Source organism: Bos taurus, chromosome Y (assembly GCF_002263795.3).
Source record: "Bos taurus isolate L1 Dominette 01449 registration number 42190680 breed Hereford chromosome Y, ARS-UCD2.0, whole genome shotgun sequence".
Taxonomy (NCBI): Eukaryota; Metazoa; Chordata; class Mammalia; order Artiodactyla; family Bovidae; genus Bos; species Bos taurus.
Window position 1 is genome coordinate 18,880,872 of NC_082638.1, and position 26,687 is coordinate 18,907,558.

The 26,687-nt window shown below is 45.6% G+C and overlaps 2 pseudogenes; one reads left to right on the top strand and one right to left on the bottom strand.

Moving 5' to 3' along the window:
- The first annotated feature begins 6,008 nt into the window (after positions 1-6,008).
- LOC132344443 (zinc finger protein 280B-like) lies at positions 6,009-15,583 on the top strand (annotated as a pseudogene).
- A 1,019-nt stretch (positions 15,584-16,602) lies between these two features.
- Positions 16,603-20,179, bottom strand: LOC132344633 (testis-specific Y-encoded protein 1-like; annotated as a pseudogene).
- Between the last annotated feature and the right edge of the window lie 6,508 nt (positions 20,180-26,687).

A 26,687-nucleotide genomic window follows, 5' to 3' on the forward strand; every position in this document is an offset into this window, starting at 1 on the left:
GGCTTTGTGATGTCAAGGCTCACTCAGTACCACAGTTGGCTGTGGAAGTTACTTGCTGATCTCATAAAGTGTAAGGGTGTGGCCACCTGGGGAAGGGTATATATAGGGGTGCTCAGTGTGGAAAATTCTGAAAGAGATGGGAATACCAGAACACCTGATCTGCCTCTTGAGAAATTTGTATGCAGGTCAGGAAGCAACAGTTAGAACTGGACATGGAACAACAGACTGGTTCCAAATAGGAAAAGGAGTTCGTCAAGGCTGTATATTGTCACCCTGTTTATTTAACTTATATGCAGAGTACATCATGAGAAACGTTGGACTGGAAGAAACACAAGCTGGAATCAAGATTGCCGGGAGAAATATCAATAACCTCAGATATGTAGATGACACCACCCTTCTGGCAGAAAGTGAAGAGGAACTCAGAAGCTTCTTGATGAAAGTGAAAGTGGAGAGTGAAAAAGTTGGCTTAAAGCTCAACATTCAGAAATCGAAGATCATGGCATCCGGTCCCACCACTTCATGGGAAATAGATGGGGGAACAGTGGAAATAGTTTCAGACTTTATTTTTCTGGGCTCCAAAATCACTACAGGTGGTGACGGCAGCCATGAAATTAAAAGACTCTTACTCCTTGGAAGGAAAGTTATGACCAACCTAGATAGCATATTCAAAAGCAGAGACATTACTTTGCCAACAAAGGTTCGTCTAGTCAAGGCTATGGTTTTTCCTGTGGTCATGTATGGATGTTAGAGTTGGACTGTGAAGAAGCCTGAGCACCGAAGAATTGATGCTTTTGAACTGTGGTGTTGGAAAAGACTCTTGAGAGTCCCTTGGACTGCAAGGAGATCCAATCAATCCATTCTGAAGGAGATCAGCCCTGAGATTTCTTTGGAAGGAATGATGCTAAAGCTGAAACTCCAGTACTTTGGCCACCTCCTGCGAAGAGTTGACTCATTGGAAAAGACTCTGATGCTGGGAGGGATTGGGGGCAGGAGGAGAAAGGAACGGCAGAGGATGAGATGGCTGGATGGCATCACTGACTCAATGAACGTGAGGCTCAGTGAACTCCGGGAGTTGGTGAGGGACAGGGAGGCCTGGTGTGCTGCGATTCATGGGGTCACAAAGAGGCGGACACGACTGAGCAACTGATCTAATCTGATATGAGGGGCTCTGGAGTAGACCACTGTGAGTCTTCAAAATGACTAAGGTGACTCAGAAGCCACAAGGCTCTAGAGCTGTTATACAACAGCTGACTCTAGATACCCAGGAGGGAAAGATGAAGACCTCCCATGAACTGAGGTCCAAAGGATGTGTCAAGGTGACCTGAACCCACCTAAGCTCCTCATGTCTTTCTCTGAATTATTTAGCATGTTGAAAATAATAGCTTTATATCATTCTTTCTTATGGCTAATATTCCATTGCATGCATAATATATCTGTCTTTATCCATTCACCTATCTATGGGCATTTAAGGTTGTTTCCATGTCTTTGCTACTGTACATTGTGCTACTATAAACACTGTTGTGCATATCTCCTTTCTGATGGGAGTTTTCATCTTACTGGATATATGACCAGTAGTGTTACTGTGGGATCATATAGTAACTGTATTTTTGGAGTTTTAAAAAACTCTATACCGGGGAAGGAGATGATGGGCAGGAGGTTCAAAAGGAGGGGATATATGTATCATATGGCTGATTCACATTGAGGTTTCAAAGAAAGCAACAAAATTCTGTAAAGCAATTACCCTTCAGTAAAAAAAAAAATGTATTATTATTATTATAATAAAAGCACTGCTTACTGTTTTCAATAGTGGCTGCATCAGTTTCTTGATTTTCATGTATAGTAGTGGTAGTGAAAGTCACTCAGTCGTGTCAGACTCTTTGCAATCCCATAGATTATAGAGCCCATGGACTTCTCCAGGCCAGAATACTGGAGTGAATAGCCTTTTCCTTCTCCAGGGGATCTTCCCCACCCAGGGATCGAAACCAGGTCTCCAGCATTGCAGGCACATTCTTTACAGGCTGAGCCACAAGGGAAGCCTGGTTTTTCATGTATGCTGCTGCTGCTGCTGCTAAGTCACTTCAGTTGTGTCCGACTGTGCGAACTGACAAGACAGGAGCCCACCAGGCTCCCGCATCCCTGGGATTCTCCAACAAGAACACTAGAGTGGGTTGCCATTTCTTTCTCCAATGCATGAAAGTAAATATTGAAAAGGAATTCACTAAGTCCTGTCCGACTCTGCAACCCCATGGACAGCAGCCTACAAAGTTCCTCTGTCCGTGGGATTTTCCAGGCAAGAGTATCAGCCATTATAGGATGTTGTTAATCTTCCTGCACTACATGGTTGACTTACATGTTTTTGTTTTCCAAAAATATTTTGTTCTTCTTCTTTTTTAATATACATTCTTAGGAGTGGAGCTCCCAGGTCATATGGTCAGTCTCTTGTATTCTTTAAAAGGCACTTTGTAGTGACATTTATAATGGCTCCTACCAAATATATCTCACTAGTACCATAAAGATTCCATGTGCGCTTGAGAAAACGGTGAAATTCATTGTTTTGGGATGAAATGTCCTATAGACATCAATTAGGTCTACCTGGTCTATTGTATTGTTTAACGTTTGTGTTTCCGTGTGAATTTTCTGTTTAGTTGATCTATCCATAGGTGTGAGTGGGGTATTAAAGTCTCCCACTCTTATTGTGTTATTGTTAATTTGTCCTTTCATACTTGTTAGCATTTGTCTTACATATTGCGGCACTCCCGTGTTGGGTGCATATATATTTATAATTGTTATATCTTCTTCTTGGATTAAACCTTTGATCATTATGTAGTGACCATCTTTGTGTCTTTTCACAGCCTTTGTTTTAATGTCTATTTTATCTGATATAAGTATTGCTACTCCTGCTTTCTTTTGCTCCCTATTTGCATGAAAAATCTTTTTCCAGCCCTTCACTTTCAGTCTGTATGTGTCCCCTGTTTTGAGGTGGGTCTCTTGTAGACAACATATGTAGGGGTCTTGTTTTTGTATCCATTCAGCCAGTCTTTGTCTTTTGGTTGTGGCATTCAACCCATTTACATTTAAGGTAATTACTGATATGTATGATCCTGTTGCATTTACTTTGTTGTTTTGGGTTCGAGTTTATACATTCTTTTTGTGTTTCCTGTCTAGAGAAAATCCTTTAGTATTGGTTGGAGAGCTGGTTTGGTGGTGCTGAATTCTCTCAGCTTTTGCTTGTCTGGAAAGCTTTTGACTTCTCCTTCATACTTGAATGAGAACCTTGCTGGATACAATAATCTGGGCTGTAGGTTATTTTCTTTCATCACTTTAAGTATGTCTTGCCATTCGCTCCTGGCTTGAAGAGTTTCTATTTAAAGATCAGCTGTTATCCTTATGGGAATTCCCTTGTGTGTTATTTGTTGTTTTTCCCTTGCTGCTTTTAATATTTGTTCTTTTTGTTTGATCTTTGTTAATTTGATTAATGTGTGTCTTGGGGTGTTTCGCCTTGGGTTTATCCTGTTTGGGACTCTCTGGGTTTCTTGGACTTGGGTGATTATTTCCTTCCCCATTTTAGGGAAGTTTTCAACTATTATCTCCTCAAGTATTTTCTCATGGTCTTTCTTTTTGTCTTCTTCTTCTGGGACCCCTATGATTCGAATGTTGTAGCGTTTAATATTGTCCTGGAGGTCTCTGAGATTGTCCTCATTTCTTTTCATTTGTTTTTCTTTTATCCTCTCTGATTCATTAATTTCTACCATTCTATCTTCTAATTCACTAATCCTATCTTCTGCCTCTGTTATTCTACTAATTGTTGCCTCCAGAGTGTTTTTAATTTCATTTATTGCATTATTCATTTTATATTGACTCTCTTTTATTTCTTCTAGGTCCTTGTTAAACCTTTCTTGCATCTGCTCAATCTTTGCCTCCAAGCTATTTATCTGTGATTCCATTTTGATTTCAAGATTTTGGATCAATTTCACTATCATTATTCTGAATTCTTTATCAGGTAGATTCCCTATCTCTTCCTCTTTTGTTTGGTTTGGTGGGCATTTATCCTGTTCCTTTATCTGGTGGGTATTCCTCTGTCTCTTCATCTTGTTTAAATTGCTGAGTTTGGGGTGTCCTTTCTGTATTCTGGCAGTTTGTGGAGTTCTCTTTATTGTGGTGTTTCCTCGCTCTGTGTGGGTTTGTACAGGTGGCTTGTCAAGGTTTCTTGGTTAGGGAAGCTTGTGTCGGTGTTCTGGTGAGTGGAGCTGTATTTCTTCTCTCTCCTCTCAAGGACTTGGGTTGCTTTTCTGGAAGCCTGATGTCCTCTGCCGGCATTCAGAAGTTGTTTTGTGGAATTTACTCAGCATTTAAATGTTCTTTTGATGAATTTGTGGGGGAGAAAGTGTTCTCCCCGTCCTACTCCTCCGCCATCTTAGCTCCTCCTACCTTAAGTGTTTTTTATAACGCCTATTATGAAAAGGTGCTGGGTTCAGGGAAATGCTTTTTCTGTAAGCATATGTGTTTTTGGTCCTTTATTGTATTAAAATGGCATTATGTTGATTGACTTTCATATAATGAATCAACTTTGCACACCTCCATAAATCCCACGTGATCATGGTATATGATCTTTTTTATATGTTGTTAGATTTTTTTTGCCAGTATTTTGTTGAGTACTCTTGCCTCTATATTCATAAGGGATATTGGTTGTGTGTGTGTGTGTGTGTGTGATGTCTCTGTATAATACTGGTATTAGAGAAATATTGGCATCACTTTGCATGCTATGTGGGGAAGAGACATGTGAAATGAAGGATGAAGCATTGTTGGATTTAAGTTTAGTCAGGATTAGAGGCAGAAATTTAGAATATATCAGTGTGGAATTGGGGTGAGATTATCAAGAGAGTTCATTCTCAATTTGCTAGGCCTGTATTAAGTGCTTGACATTGAATTATGCTGTTTGTTAACTATGTCTAGATACTTTATACTTTGAATCTGCTACCTATTTTCTGTATTAACATTTATGAAATTAGTATGTGTGAATCAGTTGTAATGTGCATTTAAGATACGTTTTCTTCCAATTTTACTACAAAACAAGATGCCATTAAATAGCTGATGCTTTTTTAAAAGAGCTGTTAACTTTAAGTCTAAGAAATAAGCATGTTTGTCTTTAAGATACAGAAACACATTAAAAAGTTATAAATTTGCCCAAAAAGATGCAGCTGGTGTGTGGCTAACTTAGAATTCCAGCTCAATCTTCTTTGACTCCAAAGTCCATGTTTCTAAACACTGTACAATAGTGCTTTTGTAAAAATACTCATCCTTTACATGTAATTTCAACTAATGATCAGTGGTGTTTTGTGTTTTTTTTTTCCTTTTCTTTCCTTCTTTCTTTTTTTAAAATAGAAGAGATTAAAATCAACATGGGACAATGCTCTGATTCTAGAGTCATGTAGACTTATAGGTTTTTCAGCTGTCATTTAGCCTCTTTGATACTCAGTGTCTTCATCTGTAAGATAATGGTGTTTATAACTACCTAGAGTTTTGGAGATAATCAAATACAGCATTTTTCTGTACTTAACTAATATGTAGTATGTTTATACTTAGGTGGCAGGTTATATAAAGAAAGCACTGGGATTGGTGGCCACGCCCTTCAAGAATAAAAAAAAATATATATTTAAAATATGGAACCACCATGTATGTTATGTGAAGAACAAGAGCCAGAACCACAGAAAAGTGTAGGAGAAACCAAACAAGTAGATGATGAAGATGCTGAACTGATCTTTGTTGGGGTAGAACATGTAAATAAAAATGCTGATGTGATCTTTTTTGGGATGACCTCAAATTCAAAACCAGTCATTTCAAACATTGAACAGAGTTACCCCAGGTTCATGTTCAAGGAGAAAAATGTGTGATCACTTCAAGAAAGATAATGCTCACAAATTACAGCCTGTTAGTCATGCGGCTCCTACATCAGCAGCACGGACTGTCTTGCCAGGTTCTGATTCTGAATCAAGATCAACAGATAGTCCTATCATTGTTGAGCCTTTGTCTGAAGCTGATTATAAAATATTTCACCACAAATAGTGCCTAATAGCGTTTCAGAATTATATTCTCCTTTGATTATCTTCACAGGTTCATTGCAGCCTCCAGTAGAAACAGCAGTTTCTTCAGGAGATATGAATAAAAGTCCTCGTGTATCAAAGCTACTTTCCACTTCTGAAACAAATAGCACAGATCCCAAAAGGCCTAAACACAGTGATGGAATTATAGGGGGCATTCTTTAGCTTTATCCCTTTCTGGTATTTTTCATACAGTGACTACTGAGCAAAGCACACCAGACAGTGTTCATACCTCATTAAGCCATGTTCAGAATGGAGAACCTCATCCAACAGCTTTTCCAAAGGACAATGCTCATTGTAAGCCTGTAAGTCCTTTAGGGAAAAATGGGCTGAAAAAAACTGACTTTCCAAGTTTAGCAAGTCAAAACAAGATTGTTGATCCCACAGAAGGAAATCTGATTGTGTTACTTGGTGACTTCTACTATGGACAGCATATAGGAGATGGGCAGCCAGAACCGAAAACTCACACAGCCTTTAAATGCCTCAGCTGCTTGAAAGTTCTAAAAAACGTCAAGTTTCTGAATCACATGAAGCACCATTTGGGACTTGAAAGGCAGAGAGGTGACAGCTGGAAAAACCACACCTCCTGCCAGCACTGCCACCACCAGTTTCCTACTCCCTTCCAGCTGCAGTGTCACACTGAAAGTATTCACATTTCCCAGAAGCCCTCTGCAGACTGTAAAATCTGTGAGTTGTCCTTTGAGACAGATCAGGTTCTCTTATAGCACATGAAAGACAATCATAAGCCTGGTGAAATGCCCTATGTATGCCAGGTTTGCAATTACAGATCATCAGTCTTTGCAGATGTGGATGCACAATTCAAAGCATACCATGGTAACACTAAGAATCTGCTTTGTCCGTTTTGTCTCAAAATTTTTAAAACTGCAACACCATACATGTGTCATTATAGAGGGCACTGGGTAAAGAGTTTTCACCAGTGTTCCAAATGTTGGCTACAGTTTTTAACTTACAAAGAGAAAATGGAGCACAAGACCCATTGTTTAAGAAGCCTAAACAGCTAAACAAATGTTTAAGAAGCCTAAGCAGCTAAAAGGATTACCTCCTGAAACAAAAGTTGTTATTCAGGTATCACTGGAACCTCTTCAACCAGGATTGGTGGAAGTACCATCCATTACTGTGAACACATCTGATTCTGAACCATCACCCCCCACCCCAATCTAAAAGTAGGAGTTGGAAAAAAAAAAAAACCCTTAATTCTACTTTCAGTAAGTCTGAAGCAAGTATTTCAGTCAAATTTAAAATCCCCATTAAAAACAAAAAAATCTAAATTATAGCAGTATTCAATAGTATCAAATATAGTGAAACCAATGGGTAATTTATGTTTTTTTTTTAAATTCATGAAGAACAGTTTTAATTAACCTGAATGTTGAGATGTTTTTTAAAAATATATTACCTGTTTTTCATATAATTATCTTAATATGTAAAAAAGTATGTGCTCACGTGTGTGTGAGAGAAAGAATGAGAGAGGGGGAGAGAGGAAAAGTAAAAACCTATTTCGGTATTTCATGTTGTTTGTAAGTTCAAAACCTCTGCTATACATATAATCTGTTGAGTGTTTTAGAAACGTAATTTTCAACTGTTTTCATGCCTTCAAGATCTCAGTATTAACTATACAGCCAGATTGGAATGACTTTCTTATGGTATAGTCCCATGTGCTGCTGAACTCTCCGAAGTGCCTCTGTTTTGCTGATCTAAGATAACCTGGCTCCAAAAGCCTGGTGTGGAGAAGTTGATGGAGAATCTGTGATGTGAGTTTGAAGCAGATAAGGGATTTAGTCAGTGGAGAGCTGTGACTTCTTGTCCCAGTTGAGGAAGAGACACACATTCACTCCAGGCATGGAGCCAAGGCAGAAGGAACACTGTCTCAGAGTGTCTTTACCTACCCCAGGGACATCTCAAGGAAGCCAACCATTGAAATGCCTGTGGTTGGTGAGGGGCTCCTGTAAGCATCAAACAAGCCCTGTGTATCATTGACTACAGTTGCAGAAGCAGAGATAGTTAACAGAATGAGGCCTGGTGCCCGTGGATCTCCTGTTGAGTGATCAAAAGGGTAATTTGATTCATTCCATCCCCTTTCCCATTTGGCTGGCCTTTAGTCACAGTGAAGTAGCCATGTCTGTCTAAGTCACAATAGTAAAGCAAGTTAAGATTCTCAAGGGAAAAAAGCCTTGACATCTAGTTTGATTTGTCCTTGACCCATAGTTTTAACTGAAAAGGCTCAAACACAGGGAATCTGTTAGATTTATGAATTGGGCTAAATTTAGTTCTCTTACTCTTAAACTACAATGGAGTTGTCCGAGAATAGTAAATGTAGTGGATAAAAATGGTTCAGGGTGATTAAACCCTTTATAGAGCTTTTCCTTACCTTTTCCAGTTACCTGTGTCTTACCCTAGTTGAACATATGAAGATTTCAGTGTTGTGTCTTATCTTGCCTTGGACACAAATGTATTGTGGTTAACAATTAATTCTTTGTGTGTGTAATTTCCCATTTTATCAAACTCATACTGAATTTTGGTCTTACTTGATACAGTCTGATGTGCAAGAATTGTCTCGTTTAATTCGGTATTTATCAGGTCATAGAGTTATTCTCCTTGCTCTAATCTATCGAACTAATCTGTGATTATGCTTGTGGAAAATTTTTACTTATGGTCTCCAAGGTCCCATTGACAGACCTGCGGGGTACCCTCCAAGTATTGGTTCCTGAACATCAGTACACTTCACTGCCTCTGTGGGTTCCTGGAGTTGAGTCTCCTTACGCATGTCTTGGAGAGGGCAATGGCATGCCACTCTAGTACTTTTGCCTGGAAAATCCCATGGATGGAGGAGCCTGGTTGGCTGCAGTCCATGGGGTCTCTAGAGTTGAACACAACTGAGCGACTTCACTTTCACTTTTCACTTTCATGCACTGGAGGAAATGGCAACCCACTCCAGTGTTCTTGCTTGGAGAATCCCAGGGATGCGGACGCCTGGTGGGCTGCTGGCTCTGGGGTTGCACAGATTCGGACACGACTGAAGCAACTTAGCAGCAGCAGCAGCAGGTATGTTTTAATGCCATCTCTTCTCCACTTCCGGCACAGGTAACAAACAATCTGTGCACAATTCAAGGAACCTGGGATCCTGGCTGTAGACCTATGCCAGGAGAAATATCTCGTTTTCCCTTCCTTTCTCCTCCTTATCTCTCCCCACTCTTTTTTCACCCTTCCTCAATTTATTTAAATTCTCTAAGCTTTCACAAAATGCTGGGAAGTGATAATCACCAAGGGCTTAGCATCCCTTTCAGAACTGAACAGGAAGGACTACAGATGACTAAGCTGTAGCGAGTCTTGTCTGCATTTTAGGTAATTTTCTGAGTGTAAAGTCTATTGTATTTATTTACTCCATGCTTGACTGGTTGATTTGCACTTTGAATATTTTACTAGGACTTTCCAGTTAGTTTGCTTAGGCCAAAGCACTTTGTTAAGTGTAAGCTTAAACCACTTTTGCAGAAAGAGTGTGTGTTGTTCTGGTCTCAGGTGAAAACTTCTGTGTATAATTAAACGTGCAGACTTTTATATATGTAGCTCATTTATTCTATTTCTATAGTAAAAATATGAAATGGTTTAGTTATGTGTTTTTATTCTTCCTTAGTGTTATCAATATTGTTACTGTTATTTGCTCTGAAGTATGCTCCTAAAGAATATAAGTTGTTATTTATTGCCAACTACTGCTGGGAGGGATTGGGGGCAGTAGGAGAAGGGGACAGGAGGATTCTATTTTGCTTGCTCTCTCAGATAAAATTTAATATTTAATTCATGTTGCCAAAGACTTGTAAGTAAAATTAGTATTTATAGAAATAAAACGTTTTTTTTTAATTATTTCTTCTGTTTTTCTTTTTACAAATAACATGGTATATTTTTAGTTTTTTTTTTTTTTTTAAACTAATCTTATTGTGTTGGCCAGGACTTCTAAGCATGATATGTAAATGGGTTTTCTTGTTCTTAGTACCATCAAATGCAATGAGTATATGGCTACAAATTTCTATTTCTATTTTTAAAATTTAAAGAAAATTGTTTTATTGGATAGTTAACAACATCTGTTGAGACATTTACTTTTCTTTCTTTCTCCTTTCTTTCTTTTTCTTCCTTTCTTCCCCTTCTCTCTTCCTCTTTCTTTCCTTTCTTCCTCCCTTTCTTTCCCCAGGTTTTTGCTTGACTGGACTCTTCCTGAAACAAAAGTCATTCCACTCAGGGTTGAATATTATCCTCTCAGAATCTCATTCCATTCTCATTTCTAGTATTGGAATTAACTTCCTCTTCCCTTTCATGCATTGGAGAAGGAAATGGCAACCCACTCCAGTGTTCTTGCCTGGAGAATCCCAGGGTGGGTGAGCCTGGTGGGCTGCTGTCTATGGGGTCGCACAGAGTCGAGATGACTGAAGTGACTTAGCAGCAGCAAAGGTGGTAAGAAAAACTTTATTCAAGGTAAGACTACTACAGCAGGGTCTTATAATGGGGTAGAGAGATTGAGCTCGAGTCTGACTACAGCAGGAACACAGCTGGGATTTATAGCTAAGCAACAGGGCGGGTCCATGGTGTTGCAAAGAGACTGGGGGACTGAAAAGCAATGAACAACAACAATAACAGGGTGGGTGTCAGTGGATGGAAACTTATTAAGAGGACCGTAAGGATTCTGAGGGAGATCAGCCCTGGGATTACTTTGGAAGTAACGATGCTAAAGCTGAAACTCTAGTACTTTGGCCATTTCATGCGAAGAGTTGACTCATTGGAAAAGACTGATGCTGGGAGGGATTGTGGGCAGGAGGAGAACAGGGCGGCAGAGGATGAGGTGGCTGGATGGCATCACTGACTCGATGGAGTGAGTCTCAGTGAACTCTGAGTGAACTCTGGGAGTTCGTGATGGACAGGGAGACCTGGCATGCTGCGATTCATGGGGATGCAAAGAGTTGAACACGACTGAGCTACTGAACTGAATTGAACTGATGGGTGAGGGTGGATTCTGGTTAAACTGAGAGGATCATTGCTGAGGCTAGGCAAGGCTGATAAGATATTGAGGTGAGTGACAAGAAATTTGATCTGATACTGAGGGTGGTCAGATCAAGGGTGGGGTATTTTTACTAAGCTCACATAGCAGGTTCTGGCTTAGATTGAACTAAATTGACAGGCACCCCTGGATAAAGACATTGCCCAAAGTTGGCAGTGCATTAGTGAATACTGCTGCATAACAAATTACCCCAAACTAATAGCTTAAAACAATATTATCTCATACCGCTGCTGAAAGTTGGGAGTCCAGGAGTAATTCAGCTGAATGTTCTGGCTCCGGGTTTCATGAGATTGCCCTCCTCTGAAGCCTTGACATGGGCTGGTGGATTTCCTTCCAAGATGGATTACTCACATAGCTGTTGAAACCAGTTTCCTTGCTGTCTGTTAGGAGAAAGCCTAAGTTCTTTCACATGGACCTCTCTGCTGGGCTACCTGAGTGTTCTCAAGATAAGAAGGCTTCTAGAGTGAGTGACCCAAGAGGATGAGCAAGGAGGATGCAGTGCCTTTTATGACCTAGTCTCAGACACTTCATTTTCATTTCTACAATATTCTAACGTTAGAAATGAGCCACTAAGTCCAGCCCACATGTGAAGTGGAGTATAAGATCCACCCTTGATGGTAAGGATGTGTGGACATAATTTAAAATCACGTGGTACACACATGGCCACAAATTGTTTACATACTTGTATGTCCCAAATGCATTTTCCTGCCAATGCTTTCAAAGATTTTATCCATTATAGCATTAACTTGAAGTTCAGGACCTTGTCATTTAAGTCAGGTCCAGATATGGATCAGGGTCCAGTTGTGCAATATCTCAAGTATTCAGTCGCTCACTTGTGTCCTACTCTTTGCGACCCCATGGGCTGCAGCAGGACAGTCTTCCCTGCCCATCATCAACTCTGGGGGATTACTCAAACTCAAGATCCATTGAGTTGTTTATGACATCCAACCATCTCATCCTCTCACGTCCCCTCGTCCTCCTGCCTTCAAGCTTTCCCTCATCAGAGTATTTTCCAATGAGTCAGTTCTTTGCATCAGGTAGCCAAAGTATTGGAGCTGCAGATTCAGGATCAGTCCTTCCAATGAATATGCAGGACTGATTTACTTTAGGATTGACTGGTTTGATCTCCTTGCAGTCCAAGAGACTCTCGAGTCTTCTCCAATACAACAGTTCAAATTATACAAGTATAGTTCCTCTAGACCTGAGGATCTGTGAACAAAAGGGATGAGTCAATCTGCTCACTTTAACAGCCAACATACAGTGGTGGGTCAGGCATAGATAACCTTCATAGACACTCCTGTTCCAGAAAGAGGAGGGGAGATGGGAGTCAATAGTAGCAATTCTGAAATCCCACGGGTTCTTGTTGGCAGTCCTTGGATTAGGATTCAAGGCCTGGAAACTTCTAAGCTTCGGTCTCTGACTTTTTAATTCTGCCCTCTAACATGATTCCATTGCATGAAAGGTTGATACAGTGAAACAGTCTCCCTAGTCTGCTTCCTGCTTGTCGAAGGTAGAAGTCCAGAGTTCTCTTATTTTGTATTGTTGTTGGTCCTTTCAATCTAAGCTAAACTTAAATATGTTATCATAAAAACTTGGTGTGCCTCCTGATAATCTTACTGGTGTTCTTCGAAAGCACCCCACTCTAAAACCACAATCACACATGTCTTCATAGGCCTATTTTGCCTTGGTTTTCTGCTGAGATGGCTGAGGGATAACACTCTGAAACTTAGTAGAAGTCGTATTGTGTGACTGAAGTGATCTCTGAGTTACACGTCTAAACTCTTTGGAGGGCATTGGCCTGACTAAATAATGCCATTAACATCCCCTTCCACCTTTCTGAGGCTTAACAGAGAATTTTACCATCACACAAATCTTTAGAGCAAGTTAATTAAAAAAATATATTAAGAACTGACATATAGATGATGTACAATGTTATATTTGGACCACCTTACTCTAATGCCCTGGATATGATCTTTGCTTGATAGCCATTAATTTTAGCATCTTCGGTCATCTTAAAAGACTGAAAAATTTCCAAATCAGCAAATTCTGTCTCATTTTTTAATAGTCTTTTTCTTAAAGTTTTTTTTTTTTTTTTTTAAATTTCCCTTCATATTTTACTATAGGCAGCAAGAGGAAACCAGGCAGTACTTTTGGCTGTTTGGCTGGAAATCTCCTCAGCTAAATAATTCCATTAATTAGGTAGTTTCTCCTTCCAGCTCATTAGGTACATTTTTGACTTTTCATAAATTGCAGGTATAGTGGACTTTCCTCTGCACACTCCCCAGGCTCTTCCCTCCTGCCTCTCCTTTCTGCCAGGCATCCTGGGTGCACCACTGTGCTTCCATTTAGAACTTGTTCACTCAGTGAGATTACAGGGATCGATTCCCTGGCTTCAGGGCTTCTGCTGGCCAGAGTCCATGTACCTTTCCCTAAGACCTTCCTGTTTTCACTATCCAACTTCCATCACCTGGCTAGGTAAGTTCCCACAGCTCATACTCACAAGTGTACTGGTAGGCACTTCTGGGCACACATGTGTACACACGTGCGTGTGTACACAGTAACATCCCTGAGAGGAAAGTTGCACATATGCAGAAGTATAGGCTTTCTGCTCTGGGAAAATGAACTTTGGTAAGCACCCGACTTTTTTTGTCCTGGTTGTTTTCTTTCACTTGCTCATCGATCATGTCAGGTTGCACTTCTAACTCTGTGGCTTATCCTCAAAAGTTACAAAATCTTGGCATTTGCTCATGACAGGTACCGACCTGCAGAGAATCGGGCAGGGTTGGAAGGGCTCGCCCTGGACACCTGAGTGACATGAACCTGTGTTCTGCATTCTCCCATCACCTTGGACAGCTTCATGGTACCAGTCACGTTGGCCTGATCCACTGCCTGTGCATGCCAGGGGACCAGAAAACAAGGACCTGTGAGCTCTTCTGAGTTGGAGAACTGCTTTTCAGTGTGCACCTATCTAGGTCATTCCTTGTCAATCTTGTGTCCCTGTTGCTTGCCTACCACCCCTTAGGGCCCACAACATTCTGAGTGAGGCCCCCTGTTCTTTCTATCTGTGTAGCTTTATGTGTGCAACTGTCTACCTGTGTCCCCAAGTGCTATCTCCATGTAGCTGGAAAGGCCAAAGATACTGTGACTGTGATAGGCCTGGTTCTGATCCAGTGTTCTGAAGAAGGTGCACACAGATACAGGCTCTCTTCTGATACAAGTCCTGAGGTTGTACAGGTAAAGTGGCATCCCTACACGTCATCCCCTCTGTTTAACACTACACAGATACACAGAGTCCCTGATCAGATGATGCCCTGGGAAACCTGCCCGCTCTGGGCCCACAGCTCATGCCTCCCTTGGGCAGAAAGCAGCTTTTCTATTTGAAATGCACCAAGAGGGTTTGAACCACCAAGGCCTCACTGATTTGCTACATGCCAAGACTCTCTTTCAGTTGCTCTTGTTAGACCCAGGTAGGACTCCCTACAGTCAGGCATCCCTGCTTGCCTACACAGCCCATGTGCCAAGGAAGCCAGACCCGGTTGGGCCCAGGGGCATCCAAACCGGTCACCTGGAAGGCAAGGTCCTTCTGAGTGTCACCTGGTGCAGACAAAATCAGAAATTCTGCTTCAGCGATACTGTCAGAAACCTCCTCCCTCAGGGGCAGATGCACACCTTTGCCCCTCAGGCCCCCAAAGCCAGAGGCAAGACCCCAGAGGAAAGAAGGAATACACATTAGGACTTTCAGCATAAGCCATGGAGTATCTTTGGCAGGACTGCTAATTGCCTAGACCCTAGTCCCTGAAAACCAGCAGGCTCAAACTGCTCCCAGGGGCTTCTGTGTCTCCCACTCTCCTGAGGTGCCTTGGGACATCCAATTAGCCCACCATTCTTGCTTCCTCCCTGTTCCCTCCCTCGCAGGCACACCCTGGCAGAGAGGCACACATGTACACCCACTCCTGCGCTTTCCTCACCTTTCTGCATTGCCAGGGAGGCTGGAAGTGCCTGGAGGGATGCCACGCTCATACCCTGTCTCTCCTAGGATTCCTGTGGTTTTGCACATACAGCTTACTTTAGCACATCTTGCGTTTTGTGTTGCCACGTGCCAGTGTGTACCACCTTCGGGGAGGGAGCTTGCTGGTTGATGTGCTGCACTGTTCAAGGACCTTCCCTTCTCCTTGAACACGTTTGTGTTCTTCTCATGTCTCCTTCTCACGTTTGTGGAACAAGTCTCCAGTGCAGCAGGCAATCTGTGCCTCTTTCTCCTTTGAATCGCTGCCCATCTCTGCAGGACCTTAGCCTCCTCACCATCCCGGGTCATGCTGTAACCACATCCACCATTTCCACAGCCCAGCCCAAGTCCCCACAGACCGAAGGCTTCACAGGCAGTGGTTTCAAAGCCCCACCCTACCTGATTTGCCCTGGGTGAATCCTCAGACCATGCACCCCCTCTTCCCGGTCCAAACACACATTAACATGGTGGAAATGGTGAATGTGTTTTGTATTTGGTCTAATTCAAGATTTCTGGAGCCATGGTCCAGAGTTATCACTGGCCGTCCTTTCCTCATTACCATCCAGGACAGGGTCACTGTGAAAATACGGCAACCAACCACCTTGAGACTGGGGATGCCTCCTGCCTCCTCTTCTGGTTCCTTGAAACCTCCTCTCCTGTCACCTTCATCTCTGCGTCTGCCCTGGGCTGGAAACATTCACACACATCCAAATAAACACAGACAACACAGGCACATGCATGCATACACACACATGCTCGGCATGGGGACACAAACGCAAACGGGGAACACAGATATTTCAGGAGGTGAAGACGCTCATGTCTAACAATGTTGGAGATGGCGTCAGTAGGCACCATGCCCTGCCCTTTGGTCTCCCTGTCCACCTCCCCCACGATCTCTTCCGTATTTTCCCAAGGCACCCTGAAGCTGCTTCCAGTGCAGCATGTCAGGTGGTGATGAGATACCAAGTGGTGGATGTGGAAATTCACACAAGATCCCAAAGTCAGCACACAGGTGCACTGGGACCCCAGAGAGGACACCCTTTCAATGATAGGCCTTCCCAGGGTAAGGGGCAGGAGTGAAAGGGCCCAGGCAATCTCACCTCAGTCAGCAGCAGGAATCCCGGGGATGGCAGGACCCATGGAAGAATGATTCTGACAAAGAAACTTAACTCACCCTGCCTCTGGTACTATCATCTAGGACTCTTGCACTGCAACAACAGCTGACGTGAGGGAGGCTTGCTGCACTCACGGACACAATGAGTCCTCAAGCCTCAAGTCTCAGGAGGCCACCTTCTACATGCATGGCTCAAATTCAGGCTCCACAGCCAGCTTCCACGAGCCTGAGCAACCCCGTTTGGGAAAGGACAGTGTCATGGCTACTACACGACTATCTCTTCTCAGCCCACCTCCAGACCCCCTCACCATATGTGTTTCTGTCAGTTACCTCTCATGGAGGAACCTTCCTCCCTGGAGTAGTACTTCAGGGGATCATTCCATACGTCTTCATTGATGATCTGCTGGCAACACAAGCAAGGTCAGCCCGGGACTGACCAGGCCCTGAACCATCCCATGAGCAGCCAAGAACTCCAACATCAATCACCAATTGTGTGCAGGCCCAAAGTATCCCCACCTCAGCAATCCTGTTCAATTCTGAGCAGTTGTAGCCTGACAACCAGTTGAGAAACTTAAGGCTCCTGGTGTGCAACTTGTGGCTGAGTGCTCCCCGTTCAAAGCCCCAGATCCAGTGGACTGGAGTGGAACAACATGCCCTATGACCTGCAAAAAGACAGGGAAACTGGGGTGGATCCTGAAGATGGGTTATCCACAACCCTGCACACCCACACTCATCACCCAGGGAGGCACGTTTTACCAGTGATGTCAAGGTAATACTTTTTAATGATCACCGTGTTCAAGAAGTAGGGGTTCTCTCAAAAGGAAAAGATCAGCTTGCAGCGGAACCGTGGATATCTCTGCACCTGCACCAGCCAGAATAGGGAGGAGGGAAAGGTGCAAGCTTATACGGGCCTCAACTTGCCTCCCAGGCAGACTAACAGCTTCCACGACGCCTCTCCAAAGACTCACAGTGCAGGAACATGGATAACGTGATCCTCCTACTCTCTGCCAAGTCCCATACCCAGCCATCCTCAGTCTCCCTCACTGACCTTCAAGTCAATCATGTAGCTGAGAAAGTCTTTATCTTGGTTGCTGATCATGATGCAAACTTGAGGGTGGTTCATAATCTGCTTTCAGGCCACATGCCGAGCCAAGAAGAGCCAGGAGCATCAGCCGTAATCTCGGGTGGAAGAAGGACACCAGAACAGGCATCTGCAAGGATGCCGGGAACTTCTGCTTGCCGGGCTACCACTGTTGTCCTCAGGCCCTTCCATACCATCAGGCACACTCATGGCTCTGTACCGGGGTCCAGCCCCGTCTGGATCCAGGGATTCCCTCAGGAGAATGGCGTCAGTGAAAGGACAGCAGAGGGGAGAGAAAGAGGCTTGATCTATCTGGTTTACACAGAAATAAATAATAATAAATAAATAAAGCCCGTGACACCATATTGCACTGTCCACGGAGGCCACAGGCGCCCTCTCAGTGGGGTGAAGACGCAGAGCATCCTTTCCCTGAAGACGCTAGGTGTCCTCCCGATTGAGTCTTAGAAGCCCGGGCAGGTAAGTGGACTCAGAGGACACCCACGCTCCAATTCGTCATCCTGAAGGAAGAACAGAGAGAGAAAAGGAGAGAAAAGGAAACAAGAATGACACAGGGAGAACAAGCCTAATGAGCAAGGCCTGTAGCTTTATTTTCAAAAGGAGCTTTTATACCCTAAGTTGTACATAAAAGATAATAGAGGGTGCAGAGTCATGCGAGGTCAGCAGTCCTTGATCCTTATCGAAACCAGGCTTTCTTTCTGCAAACTTATTATACACTAAGGCTTTAGGTGATTTATATCATCTTCTGGCCAGGAGGTCTGCTAACATTGTTCTTGTGATAAAGGTTATGCAACCAGAAAAACTTATTTTCTCCAAAGGTTTATTTTTCTAAAGTTTGGCGCCACTCCCTGAAAGGACTAGATAGAATTGCATTCCTATAGGGCAACAGGAGCAGTGGGGGATAACAAGGAAAGAATTTATTAACTCAAGGGTCTAAGGTTGTTAACATCAAAGCTACTACTTATATTTCTATATACCAACTATATTAATCGATATACTCCCAGGGACATAGTGGGTAAGGGGTATGGAAACTTGGCAGCAAGGGTTAGCTCAACAAATAAATCCTCTACTAGTTCTATTCTAATGATTTTAACTCCCCGAGAAGCTCTGCATTGTTGGACTATCTTAAGCCTCCCATACCTCTTGTGGTTGGGAGGCTGTGAATAATCACATGTGTAGCTGTTAAGAGTCTGGGAAAACCTATCAGGCAAGTTAGAAAGCTATCCAAGGGATTTGAATTGGAACACACCCACTGTACCCAGGAGAGTTATTAACTAGAGCTCTAAGTTGATTTCCTTCAGAGAAAGGTGGTCGTGGATATCCCCCCTCGTGGGTATCCTCATTAATATCAGAGGAGTTTGTGAAAGTTGTAAAACAGACAGATTCTGGTTTGGGGGTAGATGCTCAAGCAGGTCCAGGGGGGCCCTCGAGTCCTGACTCGCCTTGCCTGTCAGACCTCTCCCACATGACCTTGTCATGGGTGGGGTCTCCCATGCTGGCTCCTGGCAGTTGTGGGTTTTTTGTGGTGTTCTGCATCTGAGGTGATCTGCATTCTCTAAGCAGGGGCTGTTTCTGACCGCTACTGTTCTCCTCCAGACCTGTGTATGCTGGGTAGTGGCATGTCACTGCTTACATTTTCAGACTTGTAGTCATTGTAACAAACCATGTCTGAAAGCAAAGGGGTTGGTGTGTGTGGGTGTATGTGTGTGTGTGTGTGTGTGTGTGTGTGTGTGAGAGAGAGAGAGAGAGAGAGAGAGAGAGAGAGAGAGAGAGAGAGAGAGAGAATGAGACTCCCATGTCTCAGCTATTTCCTGGGAACCTCTACATTTACAATGAGAACTGTCTGCCAAGGCTCATCTGGTGAACTGTCTCTGGTCATTCCTGACTTAGAGGCCTCAGGTGCTGCTCCTTCTCAGATGCAGGCCAGAAGGAGAGACTCAAAGTCATGGCTCCAACACAGGTGTGGCCCTGCCCAGATTCTACTGGGGTGTCCCTTTAGAGCCTGCCAATTGCCCAGGACCACACTTCCTTCAGGGGCCTCCAGTGCCCTCGCCCCTAACACTCCTCCTGCTCTTTCTCCTCCTCCTCCTGAGCAGCGGACGCCAAGAAGCAGCAAAAAGGATACAGCTTTGGCCCAGAAGCCAGGGATGCCCTGGATGATGGCACTCCTCCAAGCCAAGTGACTCTTCCTCCTTTGATGGCTCTTGTGCATGAATCGAATGTAGGCCCTGTGGTTTTTCTCATGTTCAGAGCTCAGTTCCACCCGAAGGGCGGCCAGCGCCTGCAGCTCATCTAGCGCTGGAAGCTCACTCGGGCCTCCGGGCCTCTCCCAGCCCTGCTCCTCCACCGTTTTTTCCTCCAGCTCCTGGGAGAACCCCTGTTGCCGCTCGTCATCTGTCACAACCTCTACCTCCTTGGTGCTGTCTTCCGCCAATAGTTGAAACTCCCACTCGATCCCCACCACGTCTTCATCTACCAGGGCCTTGCTGTCCTCCACTGCCTCCACCCTGAAGAGGGTTGCCTCTTTGCCTGGCGTAACAATTGGTGGCTGGAAGGTCCAGGATATGCACAGCATCACAAAGACAGGCTGTGGGGCCCCTGCCCACTGAGCACCTGGGCTCACAATTAAAAAGGTCTGGGGTCCCAGGATGCTCCCTCCTTCCTCTGACTGCCTCACTCTCTCCTCTTGGGCCTGGCCCTGATCCCCAGCTGGTGCAGATGTGAAGGGACGAGACATAATAGCACAGCAAGTGGTGCGCAATGGTGGCAGAGGCTGCAGTAAACCTGTGGGGCCCACTAGCTCTTTGGGGGCGGGGAGTGAGGGTGATGGTTGGGGAGCAGGGGCTGGTGTGTGTAGGGTGGTCTGGAGCTGAAGAAATGGGTGGCAGACAGCCCAGGACATGGTGAACCGGCCCTGGGTGATAAGCCAAACAGGAGGGGCCCTAGGCTGTAAGCCACTCACAGGCTACTGGCCCAAATCTAGACCAACGACCGAGAGGGTAGTGGGTGGCACACTTATGGACACGCCCCTAGACCTCTTCTGTGCTTCCTGAGCTCCAGTGACCCCACGTGGCCACATTCTGCTCCAGGGAGGTAGCATGTTTTGCCTCTGTTGCTACCTCAGGCACTGTCATTGACCTGGATCTGGAAATGGGTGGCAGACAACCAACCACGGGTTCCTGCTCCACAATCAGAACAGCACACTCCTGTGTCCTCCGGGACAGGCAATAACTGGGAGCTCTCCCTCAGTATCCAAAGGATATCCAGGGGGTCCACGTGGCTGGGTACTTTTCTCCATGGGACAGAGCCTGTTGCTGTCCGGATGCTATGGGAGTAGGGAAAAACCCTACCGTTTGCTACAATTGATCTCCACTGTTCAGGGACACCAGACCCTTAGGGTACAAAGCTCACTCTGTGTCTCTTTATCTCTGTTTCTGGCATATCACTGTTTTGGGCAATCCTTCTGTGTGTGTACCAGGCGCTGGTGTCTGTGTGTCTCCATCTCTCTATGTGGTGGTGTTGTGGTTTGCCACTCTCTGGACAGTAGTGCTCAAGAGAGACACTTATCCTTGAAGTAAAGGCAAGCTCTTCTACTTCTGAGTGAGTTGCACCAATAGGAGATCAGAGTTTTTAGTCCACACATTTGGAGAGTGCTTTCTCAAACTTGAAAGCCAACAGTGGGCAGTCACTGCTGAACCGCAGAAGGGGACGGGTTACCCTCCCTCCCTCGCTGGACAGACGTGAACACTGCACAGACCTGTAAAGGCTTGGCCTCACTTTGCACAGAGAGAGAAACGGGGCATGCTCTACTGGCATGAGGAAACTTACTGAAACTTGTTTGAACTCCTGCCACTGAGATGCTAAGGACAACTCACTGTTAAGTTCCATGGCTCATTGGTGCAGGAGAAATGCATGTCTGCCCATTTAGCCTATTGAGGCCCTTTCAAAGTGGTTCTGTTCTCCATGTGAGAACACGTACCAGCCTGCCCAGTTGCCCAAGCCTGTGCTGCCGGGAGCAGCAAGAGGATCAAGGTAAGCCATCCATCCTATAGTCCTGATACCCGATATAGATGCATTCTAAAAAGAGTACAAAGAGTGATGTTTCAAACTGGAAGACTCTGCAGGTAGCAGGTGCTTATGCTGCAGTGATGATCCATCTCTGAAACTTCATAAAAGAGGCAAGAGGTGCTCATGCTCATGGCAAGGTTAGGGAAAGAACGCCTGACACTAGAGAAGGATGGAAAGACACTTGTAGCTGGGTGTCCCAGGGGCTGTGGATCGTTCACCATGGCTTCTGTGTTCTGGGATTGCAGCCTGTTCTGTGTCTCGATTCCTCTGCACTCTCACTGGTCTTCCCCAGGCATTTTCCTTCTGCCTCTCCTTTCTGCCAGGCATCCTGGGTGCACCACTATGATTTCACTTAGAAGTTGGTTGCTCAGTGAGGAAACGGGGTTGGTACCCTGGCTTCTGTGCTCCTGCTGGCCACAATCTATGTGTCTTTCCCTGAGACTTTCATGTTTTCGCTATCCAACTTCCATCACCTGTCTAGGTCAGTTCTGACAGCTAATACTCACAAACATACTGGAAGGCTCTTCTGCACTCACATGTGCACACACATGCACATTTACACACTTACATGCCTGAGAGGAAACTTGCACATATGCAGAAGTACATGCTTATTCTCCAGGCACATGAATTCTGATAAGCACCCAACTTTCTTTGTCCTGGTTGTTTTCTTTCACTTGCTCATCGATCATGTCAGGTTGCACTTCTAACTTTGTGACTTATACTCAAAGGTTACAAAATCTTGGCATTTGCTCATAAAGGGGGCTGACCTGCAGAGCATCGGTCAGGGTTGGAAGTGCTTGCCCTGGAGAGCTGAGTGACATGCGCCTGCATTCTACATTCTCCCATCACCTTGGACAGCTTCACAGTACCAGTCACATTGGCCTGATCCATTGCCTTTGCATTCCTTCAGGGGACCAGAAAACAAGGGCCTCTGGGCTCAGCTAACTTGTGGAACCGCTTTCTCAGTATGCACATATCTAGGTCATACTTTGCCAATGTTGTGCCCCTGTTGCTTGCCTACCACCCCTTAGAGCCCAAAACATTCTGAGTGAGGCCCCCTGTTCTTTCTATCTGTGTAGCTTTATGTGTGCAACTGTCTACCTGTGCCCCCAGGCGCCCCTAGGACACCCAGCCACAAGGGCCTCTTCCAACTTCCCCTACCCCACACCCACCCCACACCCCTACCCTTACAACACCATCACCCCACAAACTTACCCCAACCCACCCCACTCCCAACCCATGTCCATCACACCCCAACACCCCCACCACACCCCCACCCCTCCCACACGCCCACCCCACCCCAATCCAACCCTACCTACACCCTACCCCCACCCTGCTCTACCCTCACCCAAAAGCTGTCCCCACCAATAGTCCAGCGGTGAGCCCAGGGATGTTTTTCTTTTCCTAAGTGCGGGACCCCTGGGAGTGAGGGGCTCCTGGAAACAAAGCACTCAGGCAACAGAGTGAGTTCTCTACCTGCAGCTGGAGGAGGCCAGGGAGGCCATGTGGCCAGACAACGAGTGGAGAATGGAGAGGGACCCAAAGGGCAAGGACGACGTTATGCATTGTGGGTGCTGGGTAGCCCTTGGGTGCTGCTGATCCCAGCACACCTGACTGTAACCATTAGTATCACTGCTGTCTCCAGAGCAGAATATATGTACCCTCTGTCCCAGAGCTGTAGACTCTTGAGTGTCTGTGTCTGGACCGACTGGGGCCAGGACCCTGAGAGGAGGAAGATGTGCAAAGAGGAGATGTCAAGATCATGAATCCAGGGGAGTTCAGGGCAGAGGGAGAAAAGAGTCAGCCTGGGGCTGCCAGCCAATCCCCTTCCTGCAGAGTGGGCCTCAGAGCCCAGGCCATGGTGGAGAGTCCCAGAGCTCTGCTTCTGCAGTCATGGCACCGGATCAGGGTCCCCACATCCTTCATATCTCCTGCCTCACATGTGGAAGAGGCCTCTGTGCACAGCTGCTCCCCAGATCCTGCCAGTGACACCCATCAGTGAATCTGCCTACTTGCCCCTATAGAGGTTAGGCAGTATTGGGAGGTTTCCTCCTGGGAGATGGTCTGAGCCTGAGTGAGCCCTTGGAGGACAGCTGTTGAGTTGAGGTAGGGTGTAAATCTAGGCCTTACTGGATTTCTCCCTGAATATTGCACCTTTGCCCCTTCATGCTAGATGACCTGGCTGTACCCACAGACCTGAGTTCCTAGACTCTGGTGGGTGCTGTCCCCTGAAAGGAGGCTTTTATTCTGTGCTCTAGTAGTCCCTAAGATTTTCACCACCCACAAACAGAGTAGGGTATTCCAAACCTGAGAGACTTTCCTGGGCACACTGCCCTACCAGACTGGCCCAGGGAGGGCTTAGGGAGACCAAGCCATCTGGTCTCAACTTGGCTAAGCCAAGACGTGGCCAGAGGCATCATTCCCATGTCATTCTCCGTGACCCCCTCTGTGATACTCTCTTGACTCCCAGCCCTTGCCTGTGAAAAGGAAAAAGGACAGGAAGGCCCCTGCTGACGCTGTTTTTGCTTTTGAGGAAGAACCTGAGATGAGGAAAGTGAAACATTTGGTAATTTAAATTCTGCCAAATACGAGGTATTGTCATTTTGACTTAGAATCCAGTTTTAGGCTCTCATTCCCCATCCCCTGTAAAAACTTGTATTAAGAGCATGTTTGTGATAAAAGCAATGAAGATCTCACAGATGCAATGAAGGCAGCAAATGTTACTTCACTTGGTAGTGATAAAGAAACTTGGAGATAGTATCAGGTCTGAAAACACAAAGAATGAGAAGTTGGAAGCAGATCCAGGCTTAGGAAGTAGGCAGTGCCCAGGGCTGAGAACAGCACTCACACAAACACATAAACATACACACACACACACACACACACACACACACACAAACCGGTTTCACAGTCACCAGGGCACAAGCCTGAGAAAAGCACACACACACACACACACACACACACACACACACACACACACAAACTGCTTGGAATTTGCCAGGGCACAGGGCTATGTACAGCACACACACACACACACACACACACACACACACGCCAGAGCACTGGGATGAGATCAGCACTCCCACACATACACACACACACACAAACCGGTTGCACAGTCACCAGCGCACAGGCCTGAGAAGAGCACAGGCACATAAACACACACACAAACTGGTTGACTGTCGCCAGGGCACACGGCTGAGAACAGCACACACACACACACACACACACACACACACACAAACTGCACAATTGCCAGGCACAGCGCAGTGTACAGCACACACACACAAACTGGTTGCACAATTGCCAGGGCACAGGGCTATGTACAGCACACACACACACACACACACACACACAAACCGGTTTCTCAGTAGCCAGAGCACAGGGATGAGATCAGCACCCCCAAACATACACACACACACACAAACCAGTTGTACAGTCACCAGTGCACAGGGCTGAGAAGAGCACACACACATAAACACACACACAAACCGTTTGAACTGTCGCCAGGGCACAGGGCTGAGAGCAGCACACACACACAGACACATACTGGTTGCACAGTCACCAAGTACAGGCCTGAGAATGGCACACACAGACACTCACACACACACACACACACAAACGGTTTGCACAGTCACCAGGACACAGAACTGAGAATGGCACACACACATACGCATGCGCACACACACACACAAACAAACAGGTTGCACAGTCGCCAGGGCACAGGGCTGAGAATGGCACACACACGCACACACACACACACACACACACACACACACACAGACAAACCGGTTGAACTGCCACCAGGGTACAGGGCTGAGAACAGCACACACACACACACACACCGGTTGCACAGTCACCAGGCACAGGGCTGAGAACGGCACACACACACACACACAGACACAAACTAGTTGTATAGTCGCCAGGGCATGGGGATGAGAATGGCACATACACACACACACACACACACACACACACACACTCACACAAACCCATGGCACATTCACACAGAAACACACACACACAACCATTTGCAATGTCGCCACGACACAGTGTTGAGAATGGCACACAAAAACACACACACACACGCACAAACCGGTTACACTGTCACAGGGCACAGGGCTGAGAACAGCACACACACACTCACACACACACCAGTTGCACACTCACCAGGCACAGGCCTGAGAACGGCACACACACATACTCCAACACACACATACACATACACATAAACCGGTTGCACTGTCGCCAAGGCACAAAGCTCAGAACAGCTCTAACACACACACACAGACACACACACACACATACAAACCAGTTGCACAGTCGCCACTGTACAGGGCTGAGAACAGAACACACACACACACACACACTCACACACACATATATAAACCGGGTTCACAGTTGCCAGAGCACAATCCTGTGAAGAGCACACACACACACACGCACACATAAACTAGTTGCACTGTGGCCAGGGCACAGGGATGAGAACAGCACACACACAAACCGGTTGTACAGTTGTCAGGGCACAGGGCTGAGAACAGCACATACACACACACAGACACACAGACACAAACTGGCTGCACAGTAGCCAGGGCACAGAGCTGAGAACAGCGCACGCACAAGCACAAAGACACAAACTAGGTGCACAGTTGCAAGGGCACAGGGCTTAGAAGAGCACACACACACACACACTTACAAAAACCGGTTGAACATTTGCCAGTGCACAAGGCTAAGCGTGGCACTCATACATAGACTCACACACACACAAACACACACACACATACAAACCGGTTGCACAGTCACCAAAGCACAGAGCTGAGAATGGCACACACACACACACACACACACACACACACACACACACATGAACAAACCGGTTGCACAGTTGCCAGAGCACACGGCTGAGAAATGCACACACAACACACACACACACACACAGGCACAACCAGTTTCACTGTTGCCAGGGCACAGAGCTGAGAACACGACAAACACACACACACACAAATCGGTTGTACAGCCACCAGGGCAAAGGGCTGAGAATTTACACACACACACACACACACACACACAGACCTGTGGCACAGTTGCCAGGTCACAGGCCTGAGAACAGCATTCACACACACACACACACACACACACCGGTTGCACAGTCGCCAGTCACACGGCTGAGAATGGCACTCACACACACACATACACATACACATAAAACTGGTTGCACAGTCGCCAAGTCACAGGGCTCA